Raw genomic sequence first — 17,052 nt, 5'->3', positions numbered from 1 at the left:
CCGGTTCTAGCCCTTGTGGAGATTCAGTGAGAAAGTTTCCTTTGGCTGCCTCATGTGTAAAATAGGGTCAGTGCGTGCCAAAGACTTGCAACAACAATATAGGGGCATGACAGTATGGACGGTGTAATGGTTAGCACTATTGCCTCACAGCACTGAGGTCATGGGTTTGATTCCCATGGCCTTAACTGTGTTGAGTTTGTATATTCTCCTTTGCTTGCATGGGTTTCCTGCGGGTACTCCGGTTTCCTCCCACAATACAAAAATATACTGGTAGGTTTATTGGCTCCCAACAAAAAATAACCTTGTATGTGTGTGTATGTGGTAAGGAATATAGATTTTAAGCTCCCATGAGGTAGAGACTGATGTGAATTGCAAAATATTCTCTGTAAAGCGCTGTGGAATATGTGTGCACTATATAAATAACTGGTAATATAATAAATAAATAATGGCTTCATTGGGAATGTGCGTGGCCACAGAATAGTACCTATTCACATTACACCGCACTGTAGTGTCCGTCATTCACATCACACCAAACAGTAGTATCCCTTATACATGTTATACAACACAGTAGAGGCCCTTATACATGTTATGCCACACAGTATAGCCCCTTATATACGTTACAATATGGTTGAGCTCCTTATACACATTACACCAAGGTAGAGCCGCTATGGAAGTACTGTAGCTGTATTTAACTATTTACTTGTTTAATTCAAATAAATTAAAAACACTATATATGCTATGCCCCAACTGACCTGACCTCACAAACCCCCAATTCCTCAATGAAAATAAAGCCCCAAATGTAAATCCCCACAGACCTGATAACCCCCCAAACTCTGAATGAAAATAATGCCCCAAAACTGACCTCCCCACAGACCTGAAACCCTCCCGAAGTCTGAATGACAATAATGCACCAAAATTGCCCCCCCCCCCCGATCTGATAATCTACCAATGCCGCAATGAAAATAATGCGCCAAATACAACACTCCACAGATCTGAAACCCCCCCAACTCTCAATGAAAATAATGCCCCAAATACGACACTCCACAGATCTGAAACCCCCCCAAACTCTCAATGAAAATAATGCCCCAAAACTGACCTCCCCACAGACCTGAAACCCTCCCGAACTCTGAATGAAAATAATGCACCAAAATTGCCCTCCACCAATCTGATAATCTACCAATGCCGCAATGAAAATAATGCGCCAAATACGACACTCCACAGATCTGAAAACCCCCCAACTCTCAATGAAAATAATGCCCCAAATATGACACTCCACAGTTCTGAAACCCCCCCCAAACTCCCAATGAAAATAATGTACCAAAATTGCCCCCCCAATTTTATAATCCCCCAATGCCACAATGAAAATAATACCCTAGATCTGTCAATCCAGACCTGATAATCCCACTATGCATTAATGAAAATAATATCCCAGAAATGCCTGAGGGGCAGAGAGAGCTGTGCCGCGGCAGCCTGAGGGGCAGAAAGAGCTGCATGACAGCGGGCCCCGGTAAAGGGGTGAGGGTGTGGCTTAATAAAGTGGGCCTGACTATATGCGTTAATATAAAACAAAATGAATTGCCATTCCAACACGGGGGGGGGGGGGGGCACCAGTACATCAGCCCGGGTAATTTGTACCCACTCCCCACCCACCCCTCTCAGCACTACTGTCTCAAGTTGAGACGTGCTGCAGCTTCCGGGAAAGAGAGAGATGCTGCAGCAGTGGGGGCAGACAGTGGTGCTGCAGGACAGAAGTAACCCCCGCTGCACAGCTACAAGCAGACAGTGAGACATATAAAGAGGTCGGGCAGAGCTCTGGCATGTGCCGTCTGTCAGTGTCTCCTGCTGTCGCCTCTGGCCTGCCTTGTTTCCCTTCCTAGTCTCAGAGTCCGAGTCAGTGTTTACCCCCTCTGTTTTTCCTCCTCCTGCTTTGCGGCTGCCATACTATGGCCCTCGGCAGGGGCATAACTAGAACTTTGGAGGCCCCACAGCAAAATCTTTAAAGGGCCCCCCATCCACCATTGTCACTACAATGCTCCATGCTGTTGCCGCAGGCAATGACTCACATTGGTGTGTGTTTATTCATGCAGTGCCGCTGTCTCTGTGAGATGTCCGCATGTATTGTACAGGAAGGCACCTGGACAAGCAGAGCTGGTGGGCGGGGAGCCGCAGTGAAACTTTCTGAAAGGTGGCGGGTGTGTGGGCAGTGACGGGAGATGGTGCCCTTACAGCTGGGCACTGTACTTCACATACCGGATGCCACCATGGCGGGAGGAGCTGCTTCAGTGTCCCGGGGAGGAGGTGTGCGGCGCCCAGCAGCCAGACACCCGGCAGCGGTGGAAACAAGGTGTTGACTGCCCCCCTGCCCATTATTCCGCGATCCCTCTCAACCGCTGCTCGTACGGCAGCGGCTCCTCCTTACTGCGTTCTGTGTTCATACATACACAGGCAGAGCATTGTGAGTGCTTCAGCGTTACTGACTTGGTGCAGGGTGAGCGGTGGGTCCCGGGCCCCTGTGACAGCCTGGGCCCCATAGCAGCCGCATCCCCTGCACCTATGGTAGCTACGCCACTGGCCCTCGGGAACACCCCTGGGCATGCCCCTATGTCTCTGTATGCCAGGCGGCCGAGCAGAGCGCCGGGAGGCAGAGCTGTTCCTCCAGCTCCGGTCTGTATATTTGCCGTGCGGCCGGACCAGCCCATCAGGTCATCAGCCCTTCTGGTATTTGCCAGAAGTGCCAGATGGTCAGTTGGGCCCTGAGTATAGGTAAATGCTAGAGGCCTCTGAAAAGCCTAGGGGCATCTGGGCAAACTGGATCTAAATTCTAATTAGCAATTTTGGGCTGTAGCTTTATTGCAGCAGCTGTAGCCGCAGTAGCTTTATTGCACTGGCTGTGGCCAGTGCAATAAAGTTGTGTTATTTTTGTTCATTGCAGCGCAGCGTGCGTGACAACATCATGCAGCACTGGTAAGACAAGCAGAGCAGAGGAGCTGTTGTTACAAGCAGCCAGAAAACAGCAACGGTCAGCCAGAAGACATCAAAGAAGGTAAGTGGGGTGGCTGGAGAGACACTTGTGTGGGATGAGGCCGGAGTCTGTAGGCATTCATTCATTTTGTTTGAGATATAATTTATATATGTTAGTGCACACTATTTAAACAATGCGCAAAAGCTCCCACATAAGTAGTGAAGGGGATACCAGACGGACATGTACTAAGCAGTGATAAAAGTGGAGAAAGAGAACGGAGGACATTTTATATGGCTGTAGCATACCCTCCAACTGTACCTTTTTAATAGGTACAGTACCTTTTTTTTAATGGTCTGTACCGATTTTTGGCTCTGCAGACTTCCATTGAAAGTATAGGAAAATGGGCGTAGCCACGCCCCTTTACCCATGACCACGCCCCTTTTAAGGAATTGTACCGATTTTTATGTGTAAAATGTTGGAGGGTATGCTGTAGTGACATAAAATTCTGAATAGCAGGCTGAATGAAGCAGCTGTGATAAGTGGAGGTATCCATGGTAACAGTGGGCCTATGAGTTGACTGAGGAGTCTGGTGATGGGAGGGGCTTAGCCCTTATAAGGAGAGGACTGAATAGGTTCTCCCCCTTTTCCTCAGTGAAAATTGAACAGTGAAGTGCTCTGCATTTGTTTTGTATTGAACTGTGTATTATTTGTGATTTTGTGGTATTTTTCTTCTTATTTCCTTTCCATCTTTACTAATCTCTAATCTTTTCAACCCTCTTTTATTCTTTGCCTTTTTCTTAGCTATCTTTCCTATCTTCTAACATGCCGAGGCCTAGTCGTGCGGTGCGTCCCCCTGTTCGTTTTATTGACAGCGGGGAAGGGGATGCTGCTGTCTTAGTGTCAGGGAGGGGGCAGCAGCGGTCATTACAAACAAGAAGTCAGGCTAGGAACAATGTTGGTAATGTCGCCGCCAGGGGTCGGGCTCGACCGCCTGAGAGGGTTTTGGCGGGCGAAGCTGCGTCACGCAGAGGCCGGGTCAGTAGCGCGTCTGTGACACGAGCTGCTGGTTTGACTAGTAGTTTAGGAAATTATTCTGAAGAACCGGTTACCGTGAACACCATGTCGCGAAGTGTTGGGGCTATGGCGGCGTCGTCGAGAGGGGTGTTGAGGAGAATGGTAACATCCCGGGGAGTTACCTCAGGAGTGCATGTGCCTGAGGTACGACGTGGTCGCCCCGTGGGCCCGCGGGGGTCCGTGGCTGCCAGAGGTGGTCGACACAGTTCTGTTCTTACTAGAGGTGAGCACAATGGGAGAGGTACAAGGGTACAAGAGTCGGTGCAAGGAGAGGGGGCACCTAACAATGGTATTAACAAGGGTCCGGTTAATGCGATAAATATTGGCGTTGACACGGTTGGAGCGAGCCAGGGCGCGAGCACATCGGGTATTAGAAATGCTGGAAGGCAGCAAGGAAGGCCCGCCACGTGTAATATTAGGGGTAAAAGAGGGGCACCAGAGGTACATTGTATGAGGGGCACAGTACCAGGGAAGTCATATGCTGATGCGGTGCGTTTTGGAAGTTATGGAGCTGGATTCAACTCGTCTGAGGTAGTGTCTATATGCACCTCGGTTATATCAGCGCTGGTCCCGGTGCTGAATGCTAATAACACCGAAAGGAATTTTTTGAGGGAACAGAATCCTGACGGTTTGCAGGGGAATGGCGTTGGTGAATTAGGAGCGGCTGTTTTACAGCCCAGATCGGGTGGAAGTAATAGAGGCAATAGGAATATTAATGAGTTTTTGGTAGATGTTTCTCCTTGCATTTCTACAGAGGAGTTCTTTGCAGCCCCTGAAGTGCAGGACGATTCTGGGGAATCAGCGGCGGTGGTGGAGTCTGCACTGGACGAGGGAGATCTTCATGGTGAGTCGGTCGTGCACCCTGCAGCGCGCCAAAATGATGCAGTAGTTGGGTCAGGTAACAGGGGCGCAGTTACAGAGAAAGGATGTGGGAAGAAAGCGTCACAAAAGCGTAAGCATAGGCGCAGAGGTCACAGGGACTCATCTACTTCTTCCTCTGAGTCCTCAGGTTCATGTGATAGCAGATGCAGGGGTTACAATGCAAGACATAAAAGAAGGCGCAGACATAGTAGCTCCAGCATGTCCTCGGAGGAGGGTCCTGAGGATTCTTTGCAATGCGCTAATACTGCAGTTTTGAGAGGAATACGACCCAGAATTAGGGAGCGGATTAGACAAGGAAAATTTGTTAATATGTTTGCTTTAACTAGCAAAGGGAGAAAAGCATTTGAAGCGGCTAAAAAGAAATCAGGTATAGGTGAGGAGGCTTATAAGTCTTACTCTAACTGGCAGAAGGGCATGCTTATTTTTGCAGCTTGTTATTTGGAATCCAGGCCTCAGGAGCACATGAACATAATTAAATATATGTATTTGTTACACGAATTGGCCAGATCCGGGCGCGGAACAGCATGGAGGTCCTATGATGAGGAGTTTCGTAGAAAACAAAATGGGAAGGAGATCATGGATTTTGGTAAAAAAGATGTGGAGATTTTTGTAGATGTTACTCAACCTCTTAAGAGTGGTTTAGAGGGTCTGGCGGATAAACGAGGTAATTCCAGTAACAGATGGATGGTGGGTAAGAATCGTTCAGGCAAATGCTATGCCTTCAATAATAGTCAATGTACCCTAGGGTTCGAGTGTCGTTTTCGGCATGTTTGTATCCGCTGTGAAGGAACCCATCCCATTAAAAACTGCCAGCAAACGGCTAGTGGGAGAGGTAGTTGGCACAAGCAGCAACAACAACGAATCCCAGCAATGGGTGTGTCTAAGTAGGGCACCTACTCCAGTTAAGTTGAACAAATTATTGCATTGGTTGGATCACTATCCAAATAGAGACGATTCTGAGTTTATAAGGTTAGGTTTCTCAAAAGGTTTTCCGTTGCCTATAAAAAGCCAAGTTATGTGGTCGGATTGGCAATTTACGTTCGGCTCAGGAGTTCCCAGTTATGTTAAAAGAAAAAGTTGATAAGGAAGTTGCTTTGGGTAGGATGGTATGTCCTTTTAGTTGCCCCCCATTGCCTGATTTAATTTTGTCCCCAGTTGGGGTTGTTCCAAAGAAGACTCCGGGTAAATTCAGGCTAATACAGCATTTATCATTTCCAAGAGGGTCTTCAGTGAATGATGCAATTCCTGAGAGTTTGTCCATGGTAGTGTATCAGTCCTTTGAGGACGCTTTAGACAAGGTGAGATCATTCGGTAGTGGGGCTCTTATGAGTAAAATTGATATAGAATCGGCTTTTCGGCTGTTGCCCATTGACCCTGAATTTTTTCGTTATCTAGGTTTCCGTCTGGATGACGGTTTTTATGTGGATAGATGTCTTCCAATGGGTTGCTCCATATCTTGTTCATATTTTGAAAAATTCAGCAGTTTTCTGCATTGGTGCATTTCCAAAAATTCAGGTCAGTTTGGAATTGTGCATTACTTAGATGATTTTTTGTTTATGGGTCCAGCCGGATCTGACATATGTGGTAATATTTTATTAAATGCGTTGTCATTATTGAAGGAATTTGGGGTCCCAGTGGCCGAGGAGAAGACTGTAGGTCCCACATCGGTGTTGACGTTCTTGGGAATAGAACTTGATACCATAGAAGGATGCTGTCGTTTACCCAAGGAAAAGATAGACAAATTAAAGGGGGAAATAATTGTGGCATTGGCAAACGGCAATTTGACGCTCAAACAGGCCCAATCATTATTGGGGTCTCTCAATTTTGCTTGTCGAGTTATACCCATGGGTAAAGTTTTTAGCAGGAAGTTGGAGAGATCCACAGCGGGTATTAAAAAACTCAGTCATTTTATAAGATTATCCAAAGAAATTCGCAGGGATTTACACATTTGGGAAGAGTTCCTGGCCACCTTTAATGGTGTCCCTATTTTAGAGATGAGCGGGTTCGGTTTCTTTGAATCCGAACCCGCACGAACTTCACTTTTTTTTCCACGGGTCCGAGCGACTCGGATCTTCCCGCCTTGCTCGGTTAACCCGAGCGCACCCGAACGTCATCATGACGCTGTCGGATTCTCGCGAGGCTCGGATTCTATCGCGAGACTCGGATTCTATATAAGGAGCCGCGCGTCGCCGCCATTTTCACTCGTGCATTGAGATTGATAGGGAGAGGACGTGTCTGGCGTCCTCTCCATTAGAATAGAGATAGATAGATTAGATAGAGAGAGATTGTGCAGAGTCGCAGACAGAGTTAGTTTACCACAGTCAGTGACCAGTGCAGTTGCTAGTTAACTTTTATTTAATATAATATATCCGTTCAGTTCTCTCTGCTATATCCGTTCTCTGCCTGAAAAAAAAAACGATACACAGCACAGTCAGTCACACAGTGTGACTCAGTCTGTGTGCACTCAGCTCAGCCCAGTGTGCTGCACAGTCATCAATGTATAAATTAAAAGCTTATAATTAATTGTGGGGGAGACTGGGGAGCACTGCAGGTTGTTAGCAGGAGCCAGGAGTACAATTATATTAATTAACAGTGCACACTTTTGCTGCAGGAGTGGTGACCAGTGCCTGACCACCAGTATAGTATTGTTGTATACTACTAATATCTCTTTAAATATCAACCAGTCTATATTAGCAGCAGACACAGTACAGTGCGGTAGTTCACGGCTGTGGCTACCTCTGTGTCGGCACACGGCAGGCAGTCCGTCCGACCAGAATTGTATTATTTATTATTATATACCTACCACCTAACCGTGGTTTTTTTTTCATTCTTTATACCGTCATAGTGTCATCCTAATTGTTACGAGTATACTACTATCTCTTTATCAACCAGTGTACAGTGCGGTAGTTCACGGCTGTGGCTACCTCTGTGTCGGCACACGGCAGGCAGTCCGTCCGACCAGAATTGTATTATTTATTATTATATACCTACCACCTAACCGTGGTTTTTTTTTCATTCTTTATACCGTCATAGTGTCATCCTAATTGTTACGAGTATACTACTATCTCTTTATCAACCAGTGTACAGTGCGGTAGTTCACGGCTGTGGCTACCTCTGTGTCGGCACACGGCAGGCAGTCCGTCCGACCAGAATTGTATTATTTATTATTATATACCTACCACCTAACCGTGGTTTTTTTTTCATTCTTTATACCGTCATAGTGTCATCCTAATTGTTACGAGTATACTACTATCTCTTTATCAACCAGTGTACAGTGCGGTAGTTCACGGCTGTGGCTACCTCTGTGTCGGCACACGGCAGGCAGTCCGTCCGACCAGAATTGTATTATTTATTATTATATACCTACCACCTAACCGTGGTTTTTTTTTCATTCTTTATACCGTCATAGTGTCATCCTAATTGTTACGAGTATACTACTATCTCTTTATCAACCAGTGTACAGTGCGGTAGTTCACGGCTGTGGCTACCTCTGTGTCGGCACACGGCAGGCAGTCCGTCCGACCAGAATTGTATTATTTATTATTATATACCTACCACCTAACCGTGGTTTTTTTTTCATTCTTTATACCGTCATAGTGTCATCCTAATTGTTACGAGTATACTACTATCTCTTTATCAACCAGTGTACAGTGCGGTAGTTCACGGCTGTGGCTACCTCTGTGTCGGCACACGGCAGGCAGTCCGTCCGACCAGAATTGTATTATTTATTATTATATACCTACCACCTAACCGTGGTTTTTTTTTCATTCTTTATACCGTCATAGTGTCATCCTAATTGTTACGAGTATACTACTATCTCTTTATCAACCAGTGTACAGTGCGGTAGTTCACGGCTGTGGCTACCTCTGTGTCGGCACACGGCAGGCAGTCCGTCCGACCAGAATTGTATTATTTATTATTATATACCTACCACCTAACCGTGGTTTTTTTTTCATTCTTTATACCGTCATAGTGTCATCCTAATTGTTACGAGTATACTACTATCTCTTTATCAACCAGTGTACAGTGCGGTAGTTCACGGCTGTGGCTACCTCTGTGTCGGCAGTCGGCAGGCAGTCCGTCCATCCATAATTGTATTATTATTATAATATATACCACCTAACCGTGGTTTTTTTTTCATTCTTTATACCGTCGTCATAGTGTCATACTAGTTGTTACGAGTATACTACTATCTCTTTATCAACCAGTGTACAGTGCGGTAGTTCACGGCTGTGGCTACCTCTGTGTCGGCAGTCGGCAGGCAGTCCGTCCATCCATAATTGTATTATTATTATAATATATACCACCTAACCGTGGTTTTTTTTTCATTCTTTATACCGTCGTCATAGTGTCATACTAGTTGTTACGAGTATACTACTATCTCTTTATCAACCAGTGTACAGTGCGGTAGTTCACGGCTGTGGCTACCTCTGTGTCGGCAGTCGGCAGGCAGTCCGTCCATCCATAATTGTATTATTATTATAATATATACCACCTAACCGTGGTTTTTTTTGCATTCTTTATACCGTCGTCATAGTGTCATACTAGTTGTTACGAGTATACTACTATCTCTTTATCAACCAGTGTACAGTGCGGTAGTTCACGGCTGTGGCTACCTCTGTGTCGGCAGTCGGCAGGCAGTCCGTCCATCCATAATTGTATTATTATTATAATATATACCACCTAACCGTGGTTTTTTTTCCATTCTTTATACCGTCGTCATAGTGTCATACTAGTTGTTACGAGTATACTACTATCTCTTTATCAACCAGTGTACAGTGCGGTAGTTCACGGCTGTGGCTACCTCTGTGTCGGCAGTCGGCAGGCAGTCCGTCCATCCATAATTGTATTATTATTATAATATATACCACCTAACCGTGGTTTTTTTTCCATTCTTTATACCGTCGTCATAGTGTCATACTAGTTGTTACGAGTATACTACTATCTCTTTATCAACCAGTGTACAGTGCGGTAGTTCACGGCTGTGGCTACCTCTGTGTCGGCAGTCGGCAGGCAGTCCGTCCATCCATAATTGTATTATTATTATAATATATACCACCTAACCGTGGTTTTTTTTCCATTCTTTATACCGTCGTCATAGTGTCATACTAGTTGTTACGAGTATACTACTATCTCTTTATCAACCAGTGTACAGTGCGGTAGTTCACGGCTGTGGCTACCTCTGTGTCGGCAGTCGGCAGGCAGTCCGTCCATCCATAATTGTATTATTATTATAATATATACCACCTAACCGTGGTTTTTTTATACCACCTAACCGTGGCAGTCCGTCCATAATTGTATACTAGTAAACTATCCAATCCATCCATCTCCATTGTTTACCTGAGGTGCCTTTTAGTTCTGCCTATAAAATATGGAGAACAAAAAAGTTGAGGTTCCAAAATTAGGGAAAGATCAAGATCCACTTCCACCTCGTGCTGAAGCTGCTGCCACTAGTCATGGCCGAGACGATGAAATGCCAGCAACGTCGTCTGCCAAGGCCGATGCCCAATGTCATAGTACAGAGCATGTCAAATCCAAAACACCAAATATCAGAAAAAAAAGGACTCCAAAACCTAAAATAAAATTGTCGGAGGAGAAGCGTAAACTTGCCAATATGCCATTTACCACACGGAGTGGCAAGGAACGGCTGAGGCCCTGGCCTATGTTCATGGCTAGTGGTTCAGCTTCACATGAGGATGGAAGCACTCAGCCTCTCGCTAGAAAACTGAAAAGACTCAAGCTGGCAAAAGCACCGCAAAGAACTGTGCGTTCTTTGAAATCCCAAATCCACAAGGAGAGTCCAATTGTGTCGTTTGCGATGCCTGACCTTCCCAACACTGGACGTGAAGAGCATGCGCCTTCCACTATTTGCATGCCCCCTGCAAGTGCTGGAAGGAGCACCCGCAGTCCAGTTCCTGATAGTCAGATTGAAGATGTCAGTGTTGAAGTACACCAGGATGAGGAGGATATGGGTGTTGCTGGCGCTGGGGAGGAAATTGACCAGGAGGATTCTGATGGTGAGGTGGTTTGTTTAAGTCAGGCACCCGGGGAGACACCTGTTGTCCGTGGGAGGAATATGGCCGTTGACATGCCAGGTGAAAATACCAAAAAAATCAGCTCTTCGGTGTGGAGGTATTTCACCAGAAATGCGGACAACAGGTGTCAAGCCGTGTGTTCCCTTTGTCAAGCTGTAATAAGTAGGGGTAAGGACGTTAACCACCTCGGAACATCCTCCCTTATACGTCACCTGCAGCGCATTCATAATAAGTCAGTGACAAGTTCAAAAACTTTGGGTGACAGCGGAAGCAGTCCACTGACCAGTAAATCCCTTCCTCTTGTAACCAAGCTCACGCAAACCACCCCACCAACTCCCTCAGTGTCAATTTCCTCCTTCCCCAGGAATGCCAATAGTCCTGCAGGCCATGTCACTGGCAAGTCTGACGAGTCCTTTCCTGCCTGGGATTCCTCCGATGCATCCTTGCGTGTAACGCCTACTGCTGCTGGCGCTGCTGTTGTTGCCGCTGGGAGTCGATGGTCATCCCAGAGGGGAAGTCGTAAGCCCACTTGTACTACTTCCAGTAAGCAATTGACTGTTCAACAGTCCTTTGCGAGGAAGATGAAATATCACAGCAGTCATCCTACTGCAAAGCGGATAACTGAGTCCTTGACAACTATGTTGGTGTTAGACGTGCGTCCGGTATCCGCCGTTAGTTCACAGGGAACTAGACAATTTATTGAGGCAGTGTGCCCCCGTTACCAAATACCATCTAGGTTCCACTTCTCTAGGCAGGCGATACCGAGAATGTACACGGACGTCAGAAAAAGACTCACCAGTGTCCTAAAAAATGCAGTTGTACCCAATGTCCACTTAACCACGGACATGTGGACAAGTGGAGCAGGGCAGGGTCAGGACTATATGACTGTGACAGCCCACTGGGTAGATGTATGGACTCCCGCCGCAAGAACAGCAGCGGCGGCACCAGTAGCAGCATCTCGCAAACGCCAACTCTTTCCTAGGCAGGCTACGCTTTGTATCACCGCTTTCCAGAATACGCACACAGCTGAAAACCTCTTACGGCAACTGAGGAAGATCATCGCGGAATGGCTTACCCCAATTGGACTCTCCTGTGGATTTGTGGCATCGGACAACGCCAGCAATATTGTGTGTGCATTAAATATGGGCAAATTCCAGCACGTCCCATGTTTTGCACATACCTTGAATTTGGTGGTGCAGAATTTTTTAAAAAACGACAGGGGCGTGCAAGAGATGCTGTCGGTGGCCAGAAAAATTGCGGGACACTTTCGGCGTACAGGCACCACGTACAGAAGACTGGAGCACCACCAAAAACTACTGAACCTGCCCTGCCATCATCTGAAGCAAGAAGTGGTAACGAGGTGGAATTCAACCCTCTATATGCTTCAGAGGTTGGAGGAGCAGCAAAAGGCCATTCAAGCCTATACAATTGAGCACGATATAGGAGATGGAATGCACCTGTCTCAAGTGCAGTGGAGAATGATTTCAACGTTGTGCAAGGTTCTGATGCCCTTTGAACTTGCCACACGTGAAGTCAGTTCAGACACTGCCAGCCTGAGTCAGGTCATTCCCCTCATCAGGCTTTTGCAGAAGAAGCTGGAGGCATTGAAGAAGGAGCTAACACGGAGCGATTCCGCTAGGCATGTGGGACTTGTGGATGCAGCCCTTAATTCGCTTAACAAGGATTCACGGGTGGTCAATCTGTTGAAATCAGAGCACTACATTTTGGCCACCGTGCTCGATCCTAGATTTAAAGCCTACCTTGGATCTCTCTTTCCGGCAGACACAGGTCTGCTGGGGTTGAAAGACCTGCTGGTGACAAAATTGTCAAGTCAAGCGGAACGCGACCTGTCAACATCTCCTCCTTCACATTCTCCCGCAACTGGGGGTGCGAGGAAAAGGCTCAGAATTCCGAGCCCACCCGCTGGCGGTGATGCAGGGCAGTCTGGAGCGACTGCTGATGCTGACATCTGGTCCGGACTGAAGGACCTGACAACGATTACGGACATGTCGTCTACTGTCACTGCATATGATTCTCTCAACATTGATAGAATGGTGGAGGATTATATGAGTGACCGCATCCAAGTAGGCACGTCACACAGTCCGTACTTATACTGGCAGGAAAAAGAGGCAATTTGGAGGCCCTTGCACAAACTGGCTTTATTCTACCTAAGTTGCCCTCCCACAAGTGTGTACTCCGAAAGAGTGTTTAGTGCCGCCGCTCACCTTGTCAGCAATCGGCGTACGAGGTTACATCCAGAAAATGTGGAGAAGATGATGTTCATTAAAATGAATTATAATCAATTCCTCCGCGGAGACATTGACCAGCAGCAATTGCCTCCACAAAGTACACAGGGAGCTGAGATGGTGGATTCCAGTGGGGACGAATTGATAATCTGTGAGGAGGGGGATGTACACGGTGATATATCGGAGGGTGAAGATGAGGTGGACATCTTGCCTCTGTAGAGCCAGTTTGTGCAAGGAGAGATTAATTGCTTCTTTTTTGGGGGGGGTCCAAACCAACCCGTCATATCAGTCACAGTCGTGTGGCAGACCCTGTCACTGAAATGATGGGTTGGTTAAAGTGTGCATGTCCTGTTTTGTTTATACAACATAAGGGTGGGTGGGAGGGCCCAAGGATAATTCCATCTTGCACCTCTTTTTTCTTTTCTTTTTCTTTGCATCATGTGCTGATTGGGGAGGGTTTTTTGGAAGGGACATCCTGCGTGACACTGCAGTGCCACTCCTAGATGGGCCCGGTGTTTGTGTCGGCCACTAGGGTCGCTAATCTTACTCACACAGCTACCTCATTGCGCCTCTTTTTTTCTTTGCGTCATGTGCTGTTTGGGGAGGGTTTTTTGGAAGGGACATCCTGCGTGACACTGCAGTGCCACTCCTAGATGTGCCCGGTGTTTGTGTCGGCCACTAGGGTCGCTAATCTTACTCACACAGTCAGCTACCTCATTGCGCCTCTTTTTTTCTTTGCGTCATGTGCTGTTTGGGGAGGGTTTTTTGGAAGGGCCATCCTGCGTGACACTGCAGTGCCACTCCTAGATGGGCCCGGTGTTTGTGTCGGCCACTAGGGTCGCTAATCTTACTCACACAGCTACCTCATTGCGCCTCTTTTTTTCTTTGCGTCATGTGCTGTTTGGGGAGGGTTTTTTGGAAGGGCCATCCTGCGTGACACTGCAGTGCCACTCCTAGATGGGCCCGGTGTTTGTGTCGGCCACTAGGGTCGCTAATCTTACTCACACAGCTACCTCATTGCGCCTCTTTTTTTCTTTGCGTCATGTGCTGTTTGGGGAGGGTTTTTTGGAAGGGACATCCTGCGTGACACTGCAGTGCCACTCCTAGATGGGCCCGGTGTTTGTGTCGGCCACTAGGGTCGCTTATCTTACTCACACAGCGACCTCGGTGCAAATTTTAGGACTAAAAATAATATTGTGAGGTGTGATGTGTTCAGAATAGGCTGAAAATGAGTGTAAATTATGTTTTTTGAGGTTAATAATACTTTGGGATCAAAATTACCCCCAAATTCTATGATTTAAGCTGTTTTTTAGGGTTTTTTGAAAAAAACACCCGAATCCAAAACACACCCGAATCCGAAAAAAATAATTCGGTGAGGTTTTGCCAAAACGCGTTCGAACCCAAAACACGGCCGCGGAACCGAACCCAAAACCAAAACACAAAACCCGAAAAATTTCAGGCGCTCATCTCTACCCTATTTGGCAGTCCATACCCATTTCCAATGTTGAGTTGCAATTATTCACCGATGCAGCAGGTTCTACGGGGTTTGGAGCATTTTTGGAGGGCAGGTGGTGTGCTTCCCCATGGCCAAAATCTTGGGTTGAAGAGGGACTCACTAGCAACTTGTTATTATTAGAATTATTCCCTATCATGGTGGCTCTGGAGTTATGGCATGAGGTTTTAGCCAACTTGTCAGTAGTTTTTTGGTGTGATAACTTGGGGGTGGTTCAGGCGGTTAACAGTCAGAGAGCTTCCGGCATGCCAGTACTGCGGTTGTTGGCACAAATAGTGTTGCGCTGCCTTCAATCAAATATAAGTTTTCACGCTAAGCATGTTCCGGGCATTGAAAACGGCGTGGCGGATGCGCTATCGCGTTTCGAGTGGCGCAGGTTTAGGGTGCTAGCTCCGGATGCGAATGTATCTGGTGACCCTTGCCCATCTTATGCCTGGCAGGTGATACGCCCGGATTGGAGGGCTTAGCTCTGCGATCCTTGGCTCCCTCCACCCTTCGAGGGTACAGAAATGCTCTCGGAGAGTGGGAAAGATATGTTCGCTTGCATCAGGAACAAGGTAAGACCGATTATGCAATGTTATTGGATTACGTGTGGGAATGTTTTAGAGCAGGCAGATCAAGAGGGTTTGTAACACGTTTACTGTCTGCTCTTTCTTATTTCTTGAGACTTGATGGCCGGCATGAAGTCTTTCTTTCTAGCAAAGATTCTAAAAGGTTGGGCTCGAGTTATGCCCCCTGTACAAGATGCACGTAGACCAATAACCATTCCAATATTGCGGCGCATGGCGGTCGTGTTGCATGATGTCTGTGCATCTGATTACGAAGCACTTTTATTTACATTGTGTTTCGTTATGGCCTTTTTTGTAGAAATGAGCGCCTGAAATTTTTCGGGTTTTGGTTTTGGGTTCGGTTCCGCGGCCGTGTTTTGGGTTCGACCGCGTTTTGGCAAAACCTCACCGAATTTTTTTTGTCGGATTCGGGTGTGTTTTGGATTCGGGTGTTTTTTTAAAAAAACACTAAAAAACAGCTTAAATCATAGAATTTGGGGGTCATTTTGATCCCATATTATTATTAACCTCAAAAACCATAATTTCCACTCATTTTCAGTCTATTCTGAATACCTCACACCTCACAATATTATTTTTAGTCCTAAAATTTGCACCAAGGTCGCTGGATGACTAAGCTAAGCGACACTAGTGGCCGACACAAACACCTGGCCCATCTAGGAGTGGCACTGCAGTGTCACGCAGGATGTCCCTTCCAAAAAACCCTCCCCAATCAGCACATGACGCAAAGAAAAAAAGAGGCGCAATGAGGTAGCTGACTGTGTGAGTAAGATAAGCGACCCTAGTGGCCGACACAAACACCGGGCCCATTTAGGAGTGGCACTGCAGTGTCACGCAGGATGTCCCTTCCAAAAAACCCTCCCCAATCAGCACATGACGCAAAGAAAAAAAGAGGCGCAATGAGGTAGCTGACTGTGTGAGTAAGATTAGCGACCCTAGTGGCCGACACAAACACCGGGCCCATTTAGGAGTGGCACTGCAGTGTCACGCAGGATGTCCCTTCCAAAAAACCCTCCCCAATCAGCACATGACGCAAAGAAAAAAAGAGGCGCAATGAGGTAGCTGACTGTGTGAGTAAGATAAGCGACCCTAGTGGCCGACACAAACACCGGGCCCATTTAGGAGTGGCACTGCAGTGTCACGCAGGATGTCCCTTCCAAAAAACCCTCCCCAATCAGCACATGACGCAAAGAAAAAAAGAGGCGCAATGAGGTAGCTGACTGTGTGAGTAAGATTAGCGACCCTAGTGGCCGACACAAACACCGGGCCCATTTAGGAGTGGCACTGCAGTGTCACGCAGGATGTCCCTTCCAAAAAACCCTCCCCAAACAGCACATGACGCAAAGAAAAAGAAAAGAAAAAAGAGGTGCAAGATGGAATTGTCCTTGGGCCCTCCCACCCACCCTTATGTTGTATAAACAAAACAGGACATGCACACTTTAACCAACCCATCATTTCAGTGACAGGGTCTGCCACACGACTGTGACTGATATGACGGGTTGGTTTGGACCCCCCCCAAAAAAGAAGCAATTAATCTCTCCTTGCACAAACTGGCTCTACAGAGGCAAGATGTCCACCTCATCATCACCCTCCGATATATCACCGTGTACATCCCCCTCCTCACAGATTATCAATTCGTCCCCACTGGAATCCACCATCTCAGCTCCCTGTGTACTTTGTGGAGGCAATTGCTGCTGGTCAATGTCTCCGCGGAGGAATTGATTATAATTCATTTTAATGAACATCATCTTCTCCACATTTTCTGGATGTAACC

This window comes from Pseudophryne corroboree, chromosome 1, assembly GCF_028390025.1.
Source record: "Pseudophryne corroboree isolate aPseCor3 chromosome 1, aPseCor3.hap2, whole genome shotgun sequence".
Lineage (NCBI taxonomy): Eukaryota > Metazoa > Chordata > Amphibia > Anura > Myobatrachidae > Pseudophryne > Pseudophryne corroboree.
The sequence above is the reverse complement of the archived record's forward strand: the minus strand, read 5'-3'. Positions refer to the sequence as shown.